Source organism: Lipotes vexillifer, unplaced genomic scaffold (assembly GCF_000442215.2).
Source record: "Lipotes vexillifer unplaced genomic scaffold, Lipotes_vexillifer_v1.1 scaffold1642, whole genome shotgun sequence".
Classification (NCBI taxonomy): domain Eukaryota; kingdom Metazoa; phylum Chordata; class Mammalia; order Artiodactyla; family Lipotidae; genus Lipotes; species Lipotes vexillifer.
This window is the reverse complement of record NW_006770974.1, coordinates 390,198-402,658: the sequence shown is the minus strand read 5'-3', so window position 1 is coordinate 402,658 and position 12,461 is coordinate 390,198.

Below are 12,461 nucleotides of genomic sequence, written 5' to 3'. Positions count from 1 at the left end.
TCCTGCTCAGGTGCTCTGGGCCTGGGGTTCAGGTAATCCCTTGGGGTGTGGTCTTCAGGGTGTGATACAGGTTAGACTGGAAAACCCATGTATAGAAAAAAAGACATTTCACTGAGGTGAAATGGGCCATAAATTTTCCATTCTAAAATTTTATTCATTAGCCCAGGTGCAGATTTTTCACAAATTTAGATTTAATCCTCAAAGCAGTGCTATGAGTTTGATACTATTATTTTCATTTTACATACGACAAGACTTGCCCCACCAGGAGCCCAGTACCTTGTCTTGCTCAAAGTTCCAATTTAGGAAGTGGAGCTGGGATTTGAATAGGGTTCCGTCCTGACCTCAGTGCCGCAGGTCTCTGCAAGTGCTTACTTCACTGGCTCGGGAGTACAAAAGAACAGTATCCACAAACTGCTATTTCTCCTTAAAAGGATTGCAAAAGGACTCCATAGGTCTCCAAATCCGTATGTGTCTTAATCTAGATTTCAAACTATCTCCTGATACTAACTTTGTTCAGTATATACTATTAAATGAAAGGATCAGAATGTCTGGAAAGCTTCTGGTCTTGAAGAAAAAAATTTATCCAAGTAAATTTCAATAACCTAACCTTGTTTTGAATAAACATTCAGTGAACAGTCTAGGCAAATTGTGATGGCAATAGTCCTTCAGCAAACATTAAGTGATTTCTGTATTAAGTAGTAAAGAAACAAAGACGATTAAGAAACAGTTTTTGTTCTCTCAAAATGAACAGATTGTGGAAGAAGGAGAGGTGACTGTAATGGATTTTGGTAAATATCATGGTATGTTTGAATTTGAAAAGTCACAAAAAGCAGAAGTATTGACATCTACTGAGGAGGATAGAAAATTCATCATGGAAGAGCGTTCGCTTTGGGACTTGAAAGAAGAAAGAGTACCTGTAACAAGACACAGAGGTGTGAAACTTCAATGTACAATCAGAAACAATAGATGTTGATAATACCTTTTATCCTACCAATGAATCTGGAGGGAAGTACAGGCTGGTATTAGAGGAGTCTCAAAAGAGTATGGAAGGGAGAGGGTGATGACACAGTGGACCAATGGATTGTGAGCAATTTAGGGTCTCTGAACAACTGGGTTGTGGGCTTTTCTTTGTTCACACTCAGCTGCTAAATTATAACAGCAGAAAAGGCAGTGGGTGGTCAATACTGTGATGTAAATTTATACCCTGAAAGCAAGATAAAGATGAGGAGGCCAGGTGTTTAAGATTTTTAGCAAAGGGGTGGTTTTCTTGACATTCCAAGGAGTTAAAACTTGAAAAGAAGTTAAGAATAAACTAAAAAAATAGAGAATGGATATGGTCAAGGACCTGAGAAACTGTATGTCCTCATTATACAAGTAGAGTGGGTAAAATGCAGGACAGATCAGGAAGAATGGGTGGATGGGTTTACAAATTGCTTATTGAAATTAATATTTTATTGATTTAGTGGTTATTAACTTTCATCCTAAAACATCCATAAGGTAACATTGTTAAGTAGTATAAACTTAAAATTCAAAATGTTACAAGGGTTGTATTTTTCCATAAACTTATGAGGGGCAAAATAACTTAAAAATACAAATAATAATTATCTGGCATTGTGATATATCTGTGCAAGAGTATAAAATGGCAATATAATTATTAGTTGATGACAATAGAATATCAAAGGTCAAATATATTCTTAAGGATGTTGTCCAGATTTCATATATATTCTAAGAAATGTCCTAAATGCTTCAGTTCCTTTCACCTTATTTCTCAAACTGCTCATATATAATAAAATAATCTATGCCTTTAAAAAAACAAAAAAGGAAATAAAGTCAGTACAGAAGTGTTTGTGCTAATACAAGGAAAATTCCACTTTGAAGGGGGCAGTTAAGGCAGCAGTGGTCCCTCTTTCCCAGCCTCTAGGTCCTCCAGAGAAGGACCTAGAGTTTTCTAAGTCAGATTCCTGAAAATGATTTATCTCATACCAGCAGCAGGAACAAAGCCCAGGTCCAGATCCAATTTCAAGAACAAAGCATTTCAAATAATTTTATCAGCCCCAGAATTCCAGTGATGCCCTCGTCCTCCTCCCAGTGCAAGGCTGTAATCACACAGCCAATTAGTAAAAGCAGGAGGAGTGGAGCATAGCTGCTGAGCTGCTTTGCAATTTGAACCACTGCCCACTCATGCTCTTCCTCTCAGCTCCCCTCACTTGCCCAGCTCAGCATCAGCCCCCATATTGAGAACTGAGACTTAAACGGCCATCTTGGTGCCCATGCCTCATCTCCTCTTCCAGTTCTAAATGGTCTGCAAGGAAATATATACAATTATATAAATTCTACCTTTGGGCCATGAGGAAAGTGCAGGTTAAGGATTATGACCATGCAAGTCAGCCAGAGAAAGACAAATATAATCTGATATGACTGATTTGTGGAATCTAAACAAATGATACAAATGAACTTATTTACAAAACAGAAACAGACTCACAGACACAGAAAACAAACTTATGGTTACCAAAGGGGAAAGGGGGTGGGGGAGAGATACTGGTGGACAGAGGGATAAGTTAGGAGTTTGGGATGAACAGATACACACTACAGTATATAAAGTAGATAAAAAACAAGGGCCTACTGTATAGCACAGGGAACTATATTCAATAATTTGTAATAACCTATAAAGGAAAATTATATATATATACATATATATATGTAAATCACATTGCTGTACACCTGAAACTAACACAACATTGTAAATCTACTTACTTCAGTTTTATAAAAACAAAAAAAGAAGTTATGCCAGTGCAGTTCTGTTCACTAGGGAAGAGACCACGGGTTGAAGTGCTAAAAGTAAGGAATCCAGGAGAGCTGTGTACCCAGACACAGCAGGAGCTTTTGTCTCATTCACAAATCCTTCCATCCTTGATATTTTCCAATCCAGTTAGCCATCTATTAACAATAGGGGGCATGGATTTAGAAGAGGAAGGAGGAGAAAATCAGATAACAAAAAGCAGCAAAATACTTCATTGGCATGATGGAGATCAGGGCTCAGACTGGGGCAGGGCTGCACACGGGTCCAAATGGAAAACAGGAAAACACTGAGGTGAGGGAACAATCTTTGAAGCACAGTCTCCAGGGAAAAGTTGAGCGCTGACTGTAGTATTATAGTCAGTACCTGTAATTCAACAGATTTTAATCTATTTTTTTACTTATTGAACACTTAAAATGACTGATCCTGCAAAACATTGAAACATCTCTTTGTTTCACTGATTTATTCCTATAACTGATAACATAATATTCCCAAATCAAAATATGTGCATATTTATCCATCTGCATGAATATATTATGAATATGAAGACAAATATGTGAGCCTCTGGCATGTATTAGATAACAAAAATCGAAGAACATTATTAAGTCACGTATTGACACATTTTGTTTGTTGACATAGTAATAAACCACGTTTTAAACAGTGAGTACAACTAATTTTTGAGATCCATGTTAAAGTAGGGAAGAAAATCTTTCTCAAGAAGCATCTAAATTTTAAATATAGTGGACTTTGCAGAGCAAAACCAGATATTATCACTGTCCCTAAAGTAAAATTTCATTTTATAAAAGAGTTGACTTTACAGAACAGGATAAAGTCGCAGTCGTTACAGTAAGCACTTTGACAAATCAATCAATATTTCAACTAAAATCAGTTTAAAGTTATATTAATCGCCACATTTTATAAAGCACTTACTGTAATGTCAGCTACAGCGTTAGGTGTTTTGAATACAGTATGTCACTTATCATACCAGTTATATAAAAGAATGTTATCCCCATTAAAGAGATGAAGAAACAAGTTCTGGGATCTTATATGATGAAGCCCATGTCACTCAAGACCGGCAGAATTGGAAACCTGCCAAGGTTTGGAGCCTTTGCTGTGAACCTCCAAGCTCTTCCCTGGCCCCCCCCTCCTGTCAAGGCTTTAAAATGTATACACATTATTGAATTAAGTAATGGATGTATTTTTTTTAATTTTTAAAAAATTTTTATTGAAGTATAGCCATTCACAAATCCTTCCATCCTTGATATTTTCCAATCCAGTTAGCCATCTATTAACAATAGGGGGCATGGATTTAGAAGAGGAAGGAGGAGAAAATCAGATAACAAAAAGCAGCAAAATACTTCATTGGCATGATGGAGATCAGGGCTCAGACTGGGGCAGGGCTGCACACGGGTCCAAATGGAAAACAGGAAAACACTGAGGTGAGGGAACAATCTTTGAAGCACAGTCTCCAGGGAAAAGTTGAGCGCTGACTGTAGTATTATAGTCAGTACCTGTAATTCAACAGATTTTAATCTATTTTTTTACTTATTGAACACTTAAAATGACTGATCCTGCAAAACATTGAAACATCTCTTTGTTTCACTGATTTATTCCTATAACTGATAACATAATATTCCCAAATCAAAATATGTGCATATTTATCCATCTGCATGAATATATTATGAATATGAAGACAAATATGTGAGCCTCTGGCATGTATTAGATAACAAAAATCGAAGAACATTATTAAGTCACGTATTGACACATTTTGTTTGTTGACATAGTAATAAACCACGTTTTAAACAGTGAGTACAACTAATTTTTGAGATCCATGTTAAAGTAGGGAAGAAAATCTTTCTCAAGAAGCATCTAAATTTTAAATATAGTGGACTTTGCAGAGCAAAACCAGATATTATCACTGTCCCTAAAGTAAAATTTCATTTTATAAAAGAGTTGACTTTACAGAACAGGATAAAGTCGCAGTCGTTACAGTAAGCACTTTGACAAATCAATCAATATTTCAACTAAAATCAGTTTAAAGTTATATTAATCGCCACATTTTATAAAGCACTTACTGTAATGTCAGCTACAGCGTTAGGTGTTTTGAATACAGTATGTCACTTATCATACCAGTTATATAAAAGAATGTTATCCCCATTAAAGAGATGAAGAAACAAGTTCTGGGATCTTATATGATGAAGCCCATGTCACTCAAGACCGGCAGAATTGGAAACCTGCCAAGGTTTGGAGCCTTTGCTGTGAACCTCCAAGCTCTTCCCTGGCCCCCCCCTCCTGTCAAGGCTTTAAAATGTATACACATTATTGAATTAAGTAATGGATGTATTTTTTTTAATTTTTAAAAAATTTTTATTGAAGTATAGCTGATTTACAATGTTGTGTTAGTTTCAGGTGTACAGCAAAGTGAATCAGTTATAAATATACATATATCCACATACATATATCCACTCTTTTTTAGATTCTTTTCCCATATAGGCCATTACAGAGTATTGAGTAGAGTTCCCTGTGCTATACATTAGATCTTTATTAGTTGTCTATTTTATATATAGTAATGTGTATATGTCAATCCCAATCTTCCAATTTATCCCTCCCCTCCTCACCCCCTGGCAACCATAAGTTTGTTTTCTACATCTGTAACTCTATTTCTATTTTGTAGATAAGTTCATTTGTACCCTTTTTTTAGATTCTGCATATAAGCAGTATCATATGATATTTGTCTTTCTCTGTCTGACTTACTTCACTCAGAATGGCAATCTCTAGGGCCATCCATGTTTCTGCAAATGGCATTATTTTGTTCTTTTTTATGGCTGAGTAATATTCTACTGTATATATGTACCACATCTTCTTTATCCATTCTTTTGTTGATGTACATTTAGGTTGCTTCCATGTCTTGACTATTGCAAATAGTGCTGCAATGAATATTGGGGTGCCTCTATTTCTTTGAATTATGGATTTCTCTGGATATATGCTCAGGAGTGGGATTGCTGGATCATATGGGAGCTCTATTTTTAGTTTTTTAAGGAACCTCCATACTGTTCTCCATACTGGCTGCACCAAGTTACATTCCCGCGAACAGTGGAGGAAGGTTCCCTTTCCTCCGCACCCTCCCCAGCATTCATTGTTTGTAGATTTTTTGATGATGAACATTCTGACTGGTGTGTGCTGATACCTCATTGTAGTTTTGATTTTCATTTCTCTAATAATCCGTGCTGTTTAGCATCTTCTCATGTTCTTCTTGGTCGTCTGTATGTCTTCTTTGAAGAAATGTCTATTTAGATCTTCCACCCACTTTTTAAATTGTTTGTTTGTTTGTTTTTCTATTGAGCTGCATGAGCTGTTTGTGTATTTTGGAGATTAATCCCTTGTGTATTGCTTCATTTGCAAATATTTTCTTCCATTATGAGGGCTGTCTTTTCATTTTGTTTATGGTTCCCTTTGCTGTTCAAAAGCTTTTAAGTTTAATTAGTTCGCATTTGTTTATTTTTGTTTTTATTTTCATAGCTCTAGGAGGTGGATCAAAAAAGATCTTGCTGCGATTTATGTCAAAGGGTGTTCTGCCTATGTTTTTCTTTAAGAGTTTTAGAGTAATGGATGTATTTTTTGCATTGATATTTCTTGGCAGAATTTTTAGTTCAACCTTTGTAACAAATAGAATCATAAGATGTTACAAACACTTACAAAGATACCCACACTCCTTCTCATGTGCATGCACGTGGAAAACCACACACAGTTCTTTTCTCATCCAGCTCAAGTGATGATACACACATAGCTCACCAGAGGTGTGAGTTGGCCTGGTGAGAAATAAGAGGGCATTTTTATTATAAATACAGTGGAATTTCCCAGTATAATCTCTTTTCAAGTGTTTTTTTATGATTTCTAGTGGTTTGCACAGGAGTCCCTCTTTCATAACAGATTTCATAACAGATCTAAGTTTGCTGGCCAGTTCTGAAGTTTTGAACTGTGGTCCATGTTGCTATCCAAGTATCCATGCAAATAAGGAATTGCTTTCTTCAGGTGATCAGAATTTGGAGCACACCTGTTTTTCTTTCTTTCCTTCTTTCTTTCTTTCCTTTCTTTCTTTCTTCCTTCCTTCCTTTTTTTCTTTTTCCTTTTTCCTTTTTTTTTTTTTGGCCTTTTGTGGAGGACATCATACCTGAATAGTGGGTTCTGTTGAAAGCTTACTCTTAGGTTTTCACCTTGTATTGGTGTATATTTACACTCCCTTTTCACACAAGTCTTTTCAAATTTTGTCCTCTTTGATGGGCAAGTAATAATGTTAATAACAACATATGAAAAGTCAATTTTTATTTCACTATTTCAGTGGTCATTCCAAGTATAACATAAATTATCACATATTAAAATCAGCATTGCCCTTCCTTCCTTCTGTAAGTCACTTTCAAATCTCCTTTCTCACTTCCTGGAATTTGAGGCCAGCCAGGGAGCTCTCTTTGTGGTTCAACCTCCCCCAGCGGCTCCAGACTTAATTTCTGGAGTTCAATTTCTCTCAGTTCTTGTAGCACTTGTGACTGGTAATGCTCATGGGATCTTAGCTCTGTATGTGTGTCTTCTTCCCCAGTAAACCTATAAGTTTCTCATACCAATAAATCTTAGTGTGACAAACCAGGAATCTGACTTTGCTGAAGTTCATCTCCTCCTGTGGAATAATGTCATATACTGCTTTTTCTTGGTGGTATCTTTGAAGAAGATGCATTCTGTATGATTGTGGCACTGCATAATTATTTGGATCCCATCTTTAATGTCACTAACATTAACTAGCTAAGCAGTGATGTCATCTTAAAGTTATAAGACATTCTCTCTGTTGGTAAAAATTTAGCAATTCCTCAGAGTATAGTATATAAGGAATATATTAGGCAATATTTTTAATTAAAATGACAGCTACTAAAAGATTAATAAGCAAAACATATAATTCTAAAGAAAATATAATCTTCTTAATGTAATAAGACTTTTCAGATTTCACTGTTTACTTAGATAATTCAGAAAATTTTCTTCTGAACTTGCATTAATGTCCAGGCTTCTAAAATGTCATTTTTGTTCCCATGGCATTTAAAAAGTGTTTTACTTGCTTTATTTGAAACATAACATATTATGAACTATCAGAACTTCTTAAATATTGTATTAGTCTTCTAAGGCTACCATAACAAGGTACCACAGACAGGGAGGCTTAAATGACAGAAATTTATTTTCTCCTAATTATGGAAGCTAGGTGCTGGCAGGATTGATTCCTTCTGAGGCATCTGTCATTGGCTGGTACATGGTCATCTTCCTGTGTCTTCACATGATGGACCCTGTGTGTGGCTGTGTCCTAATCTATTCTCATAAGGACACCAGTCATGTTTGGATTAGGGTCCACATTTGCAAACTATTTTAACTTAATTTCCTCTTTAAAGACCCTATGTTCAAGTACAATCACATTCTGAGGTAGTGGGGGTTAGGGCTTCAACATATGAATTTGAAGGGGATACAAATCATTTCATACCACTCTGTGCTCTGTGCCACCCTTCAAAAAAATTCACGTCCTCACATGTAAAATACATGCACTCCATCCGAACAATTCTAGGACTCTTAGCTCATCCCAGCATCAGCTCCAAGTCCAAGGTCTCATCCAAATATCAGCTAAATCAGGTGTGGGTGAAAGAGGAGTTGTGATTCATCCTGAGCCAAAATTTGCCTCAAGCTGTGAACCTGGGAAACCAGAAAACAAGTTATCTAATTCTAAAAAAAGTGTTGGCACACATAGAGCAGAGGCATTCATATTCCAAAAGGGAGTAATTGGGTAGAAAAGAGAGGTCACAAGTCCCAAGCAAGTCTGAAATTTAGCAGGACAAATTCTATTATATTTTAAGGCTCTAGAATAATCCTATTTGGCACTAAACTCTGTTCTCCAAGCCCCCTGGGGTGGTCCTGTCTCCTCACCCCCACCCCGGGCCCAACAGGGCTGCACCCCTGTCCCCTTTGGAACTGAGCAGGTGACAGTCTCATTCCTTGGATGCCTGAAGGCAGTAGCAGCCCTGCTGACCTCTGAACCACCATTGGGATTATTCTTCCCTTTTTAGGAAAAATTACACGTTTACATCTGGATAGCTCTATTGGCCATCCTGTAGAATCCTGTAAATTCAATCAATAAGGAACAATGAGCCCAAACTTTTCAAAGACAGAGGTTAGATTAGGACAATTCACTGAAGAGGTGAAGTGGGGCAGGTTGGTCATGTGATTAAAAAGTCTGTGTTGCTAAATGGCACTTTTGGAAGTTAGGCTCCTGCCCTCCCACAGACAGTGGGGATAGGGGTCCTGTCCCACTTGATAATTACATCTCAAAGGGGTCGCCATACAAACAAGGATTCACCTTGTTTCATTGAAAAGATTTTTCTCTTGAGTCAATCTACTGCAAATCCATTGGTAGATGGAATGAAAAATTTACTTTCCCTGGGGAGTTATTAAATCATTGCCATACAGGATTATAAAGAAAGATTATTGACAGCTGGAATACTTGGATGATAATCCTATTTAAAAGTATCAATTTTGGGTTGGGCTGTTTTTTCCTTGATGGTGGGGGCATGAACATATCTAAATCTTGAGAGATTGCATCTTTCCTATTTAAAAATGAAATACAAAGGCATCAACCCAGAAAATAGTTATTATATTTAGGAAATATTGTAATCCTTTTGTCTTTCAATGAAGTCGGTCAAAATGCTTATTGTTCCCGTAGAAAACTTGCAATCGGCTATTTCAATTTTATATGTCATCTTAACCCATTTAAGGATTAGGCTACAGGAAATTTTATGTCAGAACAAAAGAACAGGACAAAGAATTTGTACTAAATAAAGACAGAGAATATTTGATTTCTGGGCAGTAAGTATCAAAAAATTCCAAGTAGATGTGAAATTACAGCTAAAAATATAAATTCCCAAGTTTTCTCCTGTAGGGGATCAGATTATTTCACCACAAAATATGTCTCTTTGGCATAAGGATTATTTTGAGCTGGAAGCAAAAGAGAATCAACAGACACAGAAAGAAGACTTTCTTGGAGCTTTTTTTAATCTGACTAGAAGTAGAAACTTAAATGAGAACTTGTATAAATTCCCTTTTCCAGGGGAATTATATGACTAAGAAGACAGACCTGCACAAAAAAACCCTTACTAGATTAAGCTTTGTCATTTATTCCTCCCCCCATAAATTCTTCTCACAGTTTGCCACCTCTGAAAGTCTAAACCCCTTTTCCTTTGTCATGTCACTTTCCACATTTTAGCCCTGTGCTAAGATGCTATAGAAGCCTGAGCTCTAACCACCCCTTTGAATTACACATCACTGAGTTTTCTCCAGGGGATATTGTGCTGCAGTGTTAACAAACCGCGTTTGTTTTTTCTTGTTAATCTCTCTTTTCTTAGTGTGACTTGCAAGTCCCCAGTCAGAGACCCTAGGAGGTTAGAAGAGAAAGGAATGTTTTTCCTCCTCGACACTTTGGTCCCTGGCCTCTGAGCCTTGTTATCATAACCCGCTGTTGCTACACCTCAGAGTCCTAGAAAACTTGTGTGGAGCAACATCGATAATTCTACCTTTAAGTTTGTAAAACATTTTGTATTTTCATTGCACAAGAAAACATGTAGAAATGTTAGAATATACGAAAAACATAGAGACGGGGGAAAGAATAACTTATGATCCTATCTACTAAAGTGTTCATCTAATTATCCTATTATTCCAAGTATAATCCAAGATATACAATTTCATATGATGATTTTACATGACTCTCTTTTCTATCAAAGTTATATGTTACTGCAGAGAATTCAAAAAATAGAGAACTTAAGAGGCAATTAAGTTAAAAACACACTTAAAACTCACTTCTTAGAGATAAACACAATTAATATTAGCATGTGTTTAGTCTTTTTTTAAGAATAATAATATGCCTAAAATATATGTACATTAATTTTTAAGTAAATGTAGAAATTTTTAGAATAAAATAGAATGAAAGAAGTGGAATAGTCTAGAAATAGCTTACATCATTGACTAATTTGGGTGAAAACTTTGTTGACTCTGTTCAGTTTGTCTAATTGTTCACACCTGTCAAGTGAGACCTTTCTGCTCCTTCTCAGCTAAATTGTACCTTAGCCTCAGGCCTCATCCAAAGAGAACACACATGGTTTCCACCTGCCTGCAGGGAGGCACCAAGGAAAATGAGGTCACTGTTTCATTGGCAGTATTGATCAAAAAGAGAATTTATTATGTTGGGGATGGAAATGCTGGTGTTAATTAGTAGAAATGAAATATGTTTGGTCAGTTGATTTAGATGGATGGGCAGTGGACTGCATGAGGACAAAATGTGAAACTCCAATTACTCCAGTATTGACAGTTCTGACCGAGTGTGGGGTGATTCAGAAAAGTCAGCCTCAGGAAAACATAGCTAAGGTTCCATGAGGCAAACGGATCAGGGCACGAACCCGCGTCTCCTGCATCCGCAGGCGGACCCTCAACCACTGCGCCACCAGGGAAGCCCGAGGCAAACTTTTATGTCCCACACTGGTTCCTCCAGAAAGAGACCCACTTTTGTGAAAATGGTAACATAAAATGTTCTCCTTTACAAACCTTAAAACAAATTTTGTTAGCAGATCTGGATCAACGCCACCTCAGAAGTGTTCCAAAAATTGTATCCTCAGGAATAAGAGGTTGCATTCTTGGTGGGAAACTCATGCAAATGGGTCCAACTATGCCATGGCATTCCTTTTACACAGCAAGAAACGTTTCAAAAAGTGAAGGAGGTAGAAATATTTTAAACTTCTCTATTTGCATAAACAAGGTAGCAACCAAGTGAACCCTACCAGAATCTGGTTAATTTGTTCCAAGAGGACATGACAGCTTCAAGGAGGTAGAGAATTGGAGGTGAAATTTGAGGTGTCAACCCCTGGCCCCTTGTTATAGAGATTTGTTTAAAGTGTCTTTTTCTGAAGTGTTATTTTAAATAGCGCAAAATTTCATTGGTCCAGTTTCTTGACAGTGTGGGTCCAACTTGGGACCCCAGAGTTGATGTGAAGATTACTTTAAATTGAAAACATTTTAGATTCAAAAGATGCAGAAAGAAGTCTTCTTGGAGATCCCCTTATTTGACTAAAAATAGCAACTTCTGGGAAATAAGGCTTCAGGGCAGATCTACTCTTAAGAAGAAGACTGAGATTAAACCTAACATAAATCCCCTCTCTGGGGGTGTTTTAGGACCAGGAAACAACTAGAAATTCCACCCCCACCTATATGAACAAACATCACAAGCTTTCTTAACTCTCGTTTGTTCTTCTGAAAACCCATTCATCTTCCCTAAGGAAACCTATTTGTTCTTCCCACAGAAGACTTCTGTACGCTCTTTTCCCAAGAAAATCAGGTATAGAAAACTCCAGTTTGAACCATTTAGTAAGCTACCTACTTCTTTTGTTGGTTGCCATATACCTAGGAATAATTTTTTTTTTCTCTCCTAGTAATCAGTTTAATTTGTAGGCCTCCAACTGCCAGTTTCAGAGAGCAGAGGGAAAGTTTTTAGTTAGTTAATCTTATGTGTCAGCTTGACTGGGCTAAGGAATACCAGGATAGCTGATGAAACTTTATTTCTGGGTGTGTCTTTGAGGGTGTTTCTGGAAGATATTAA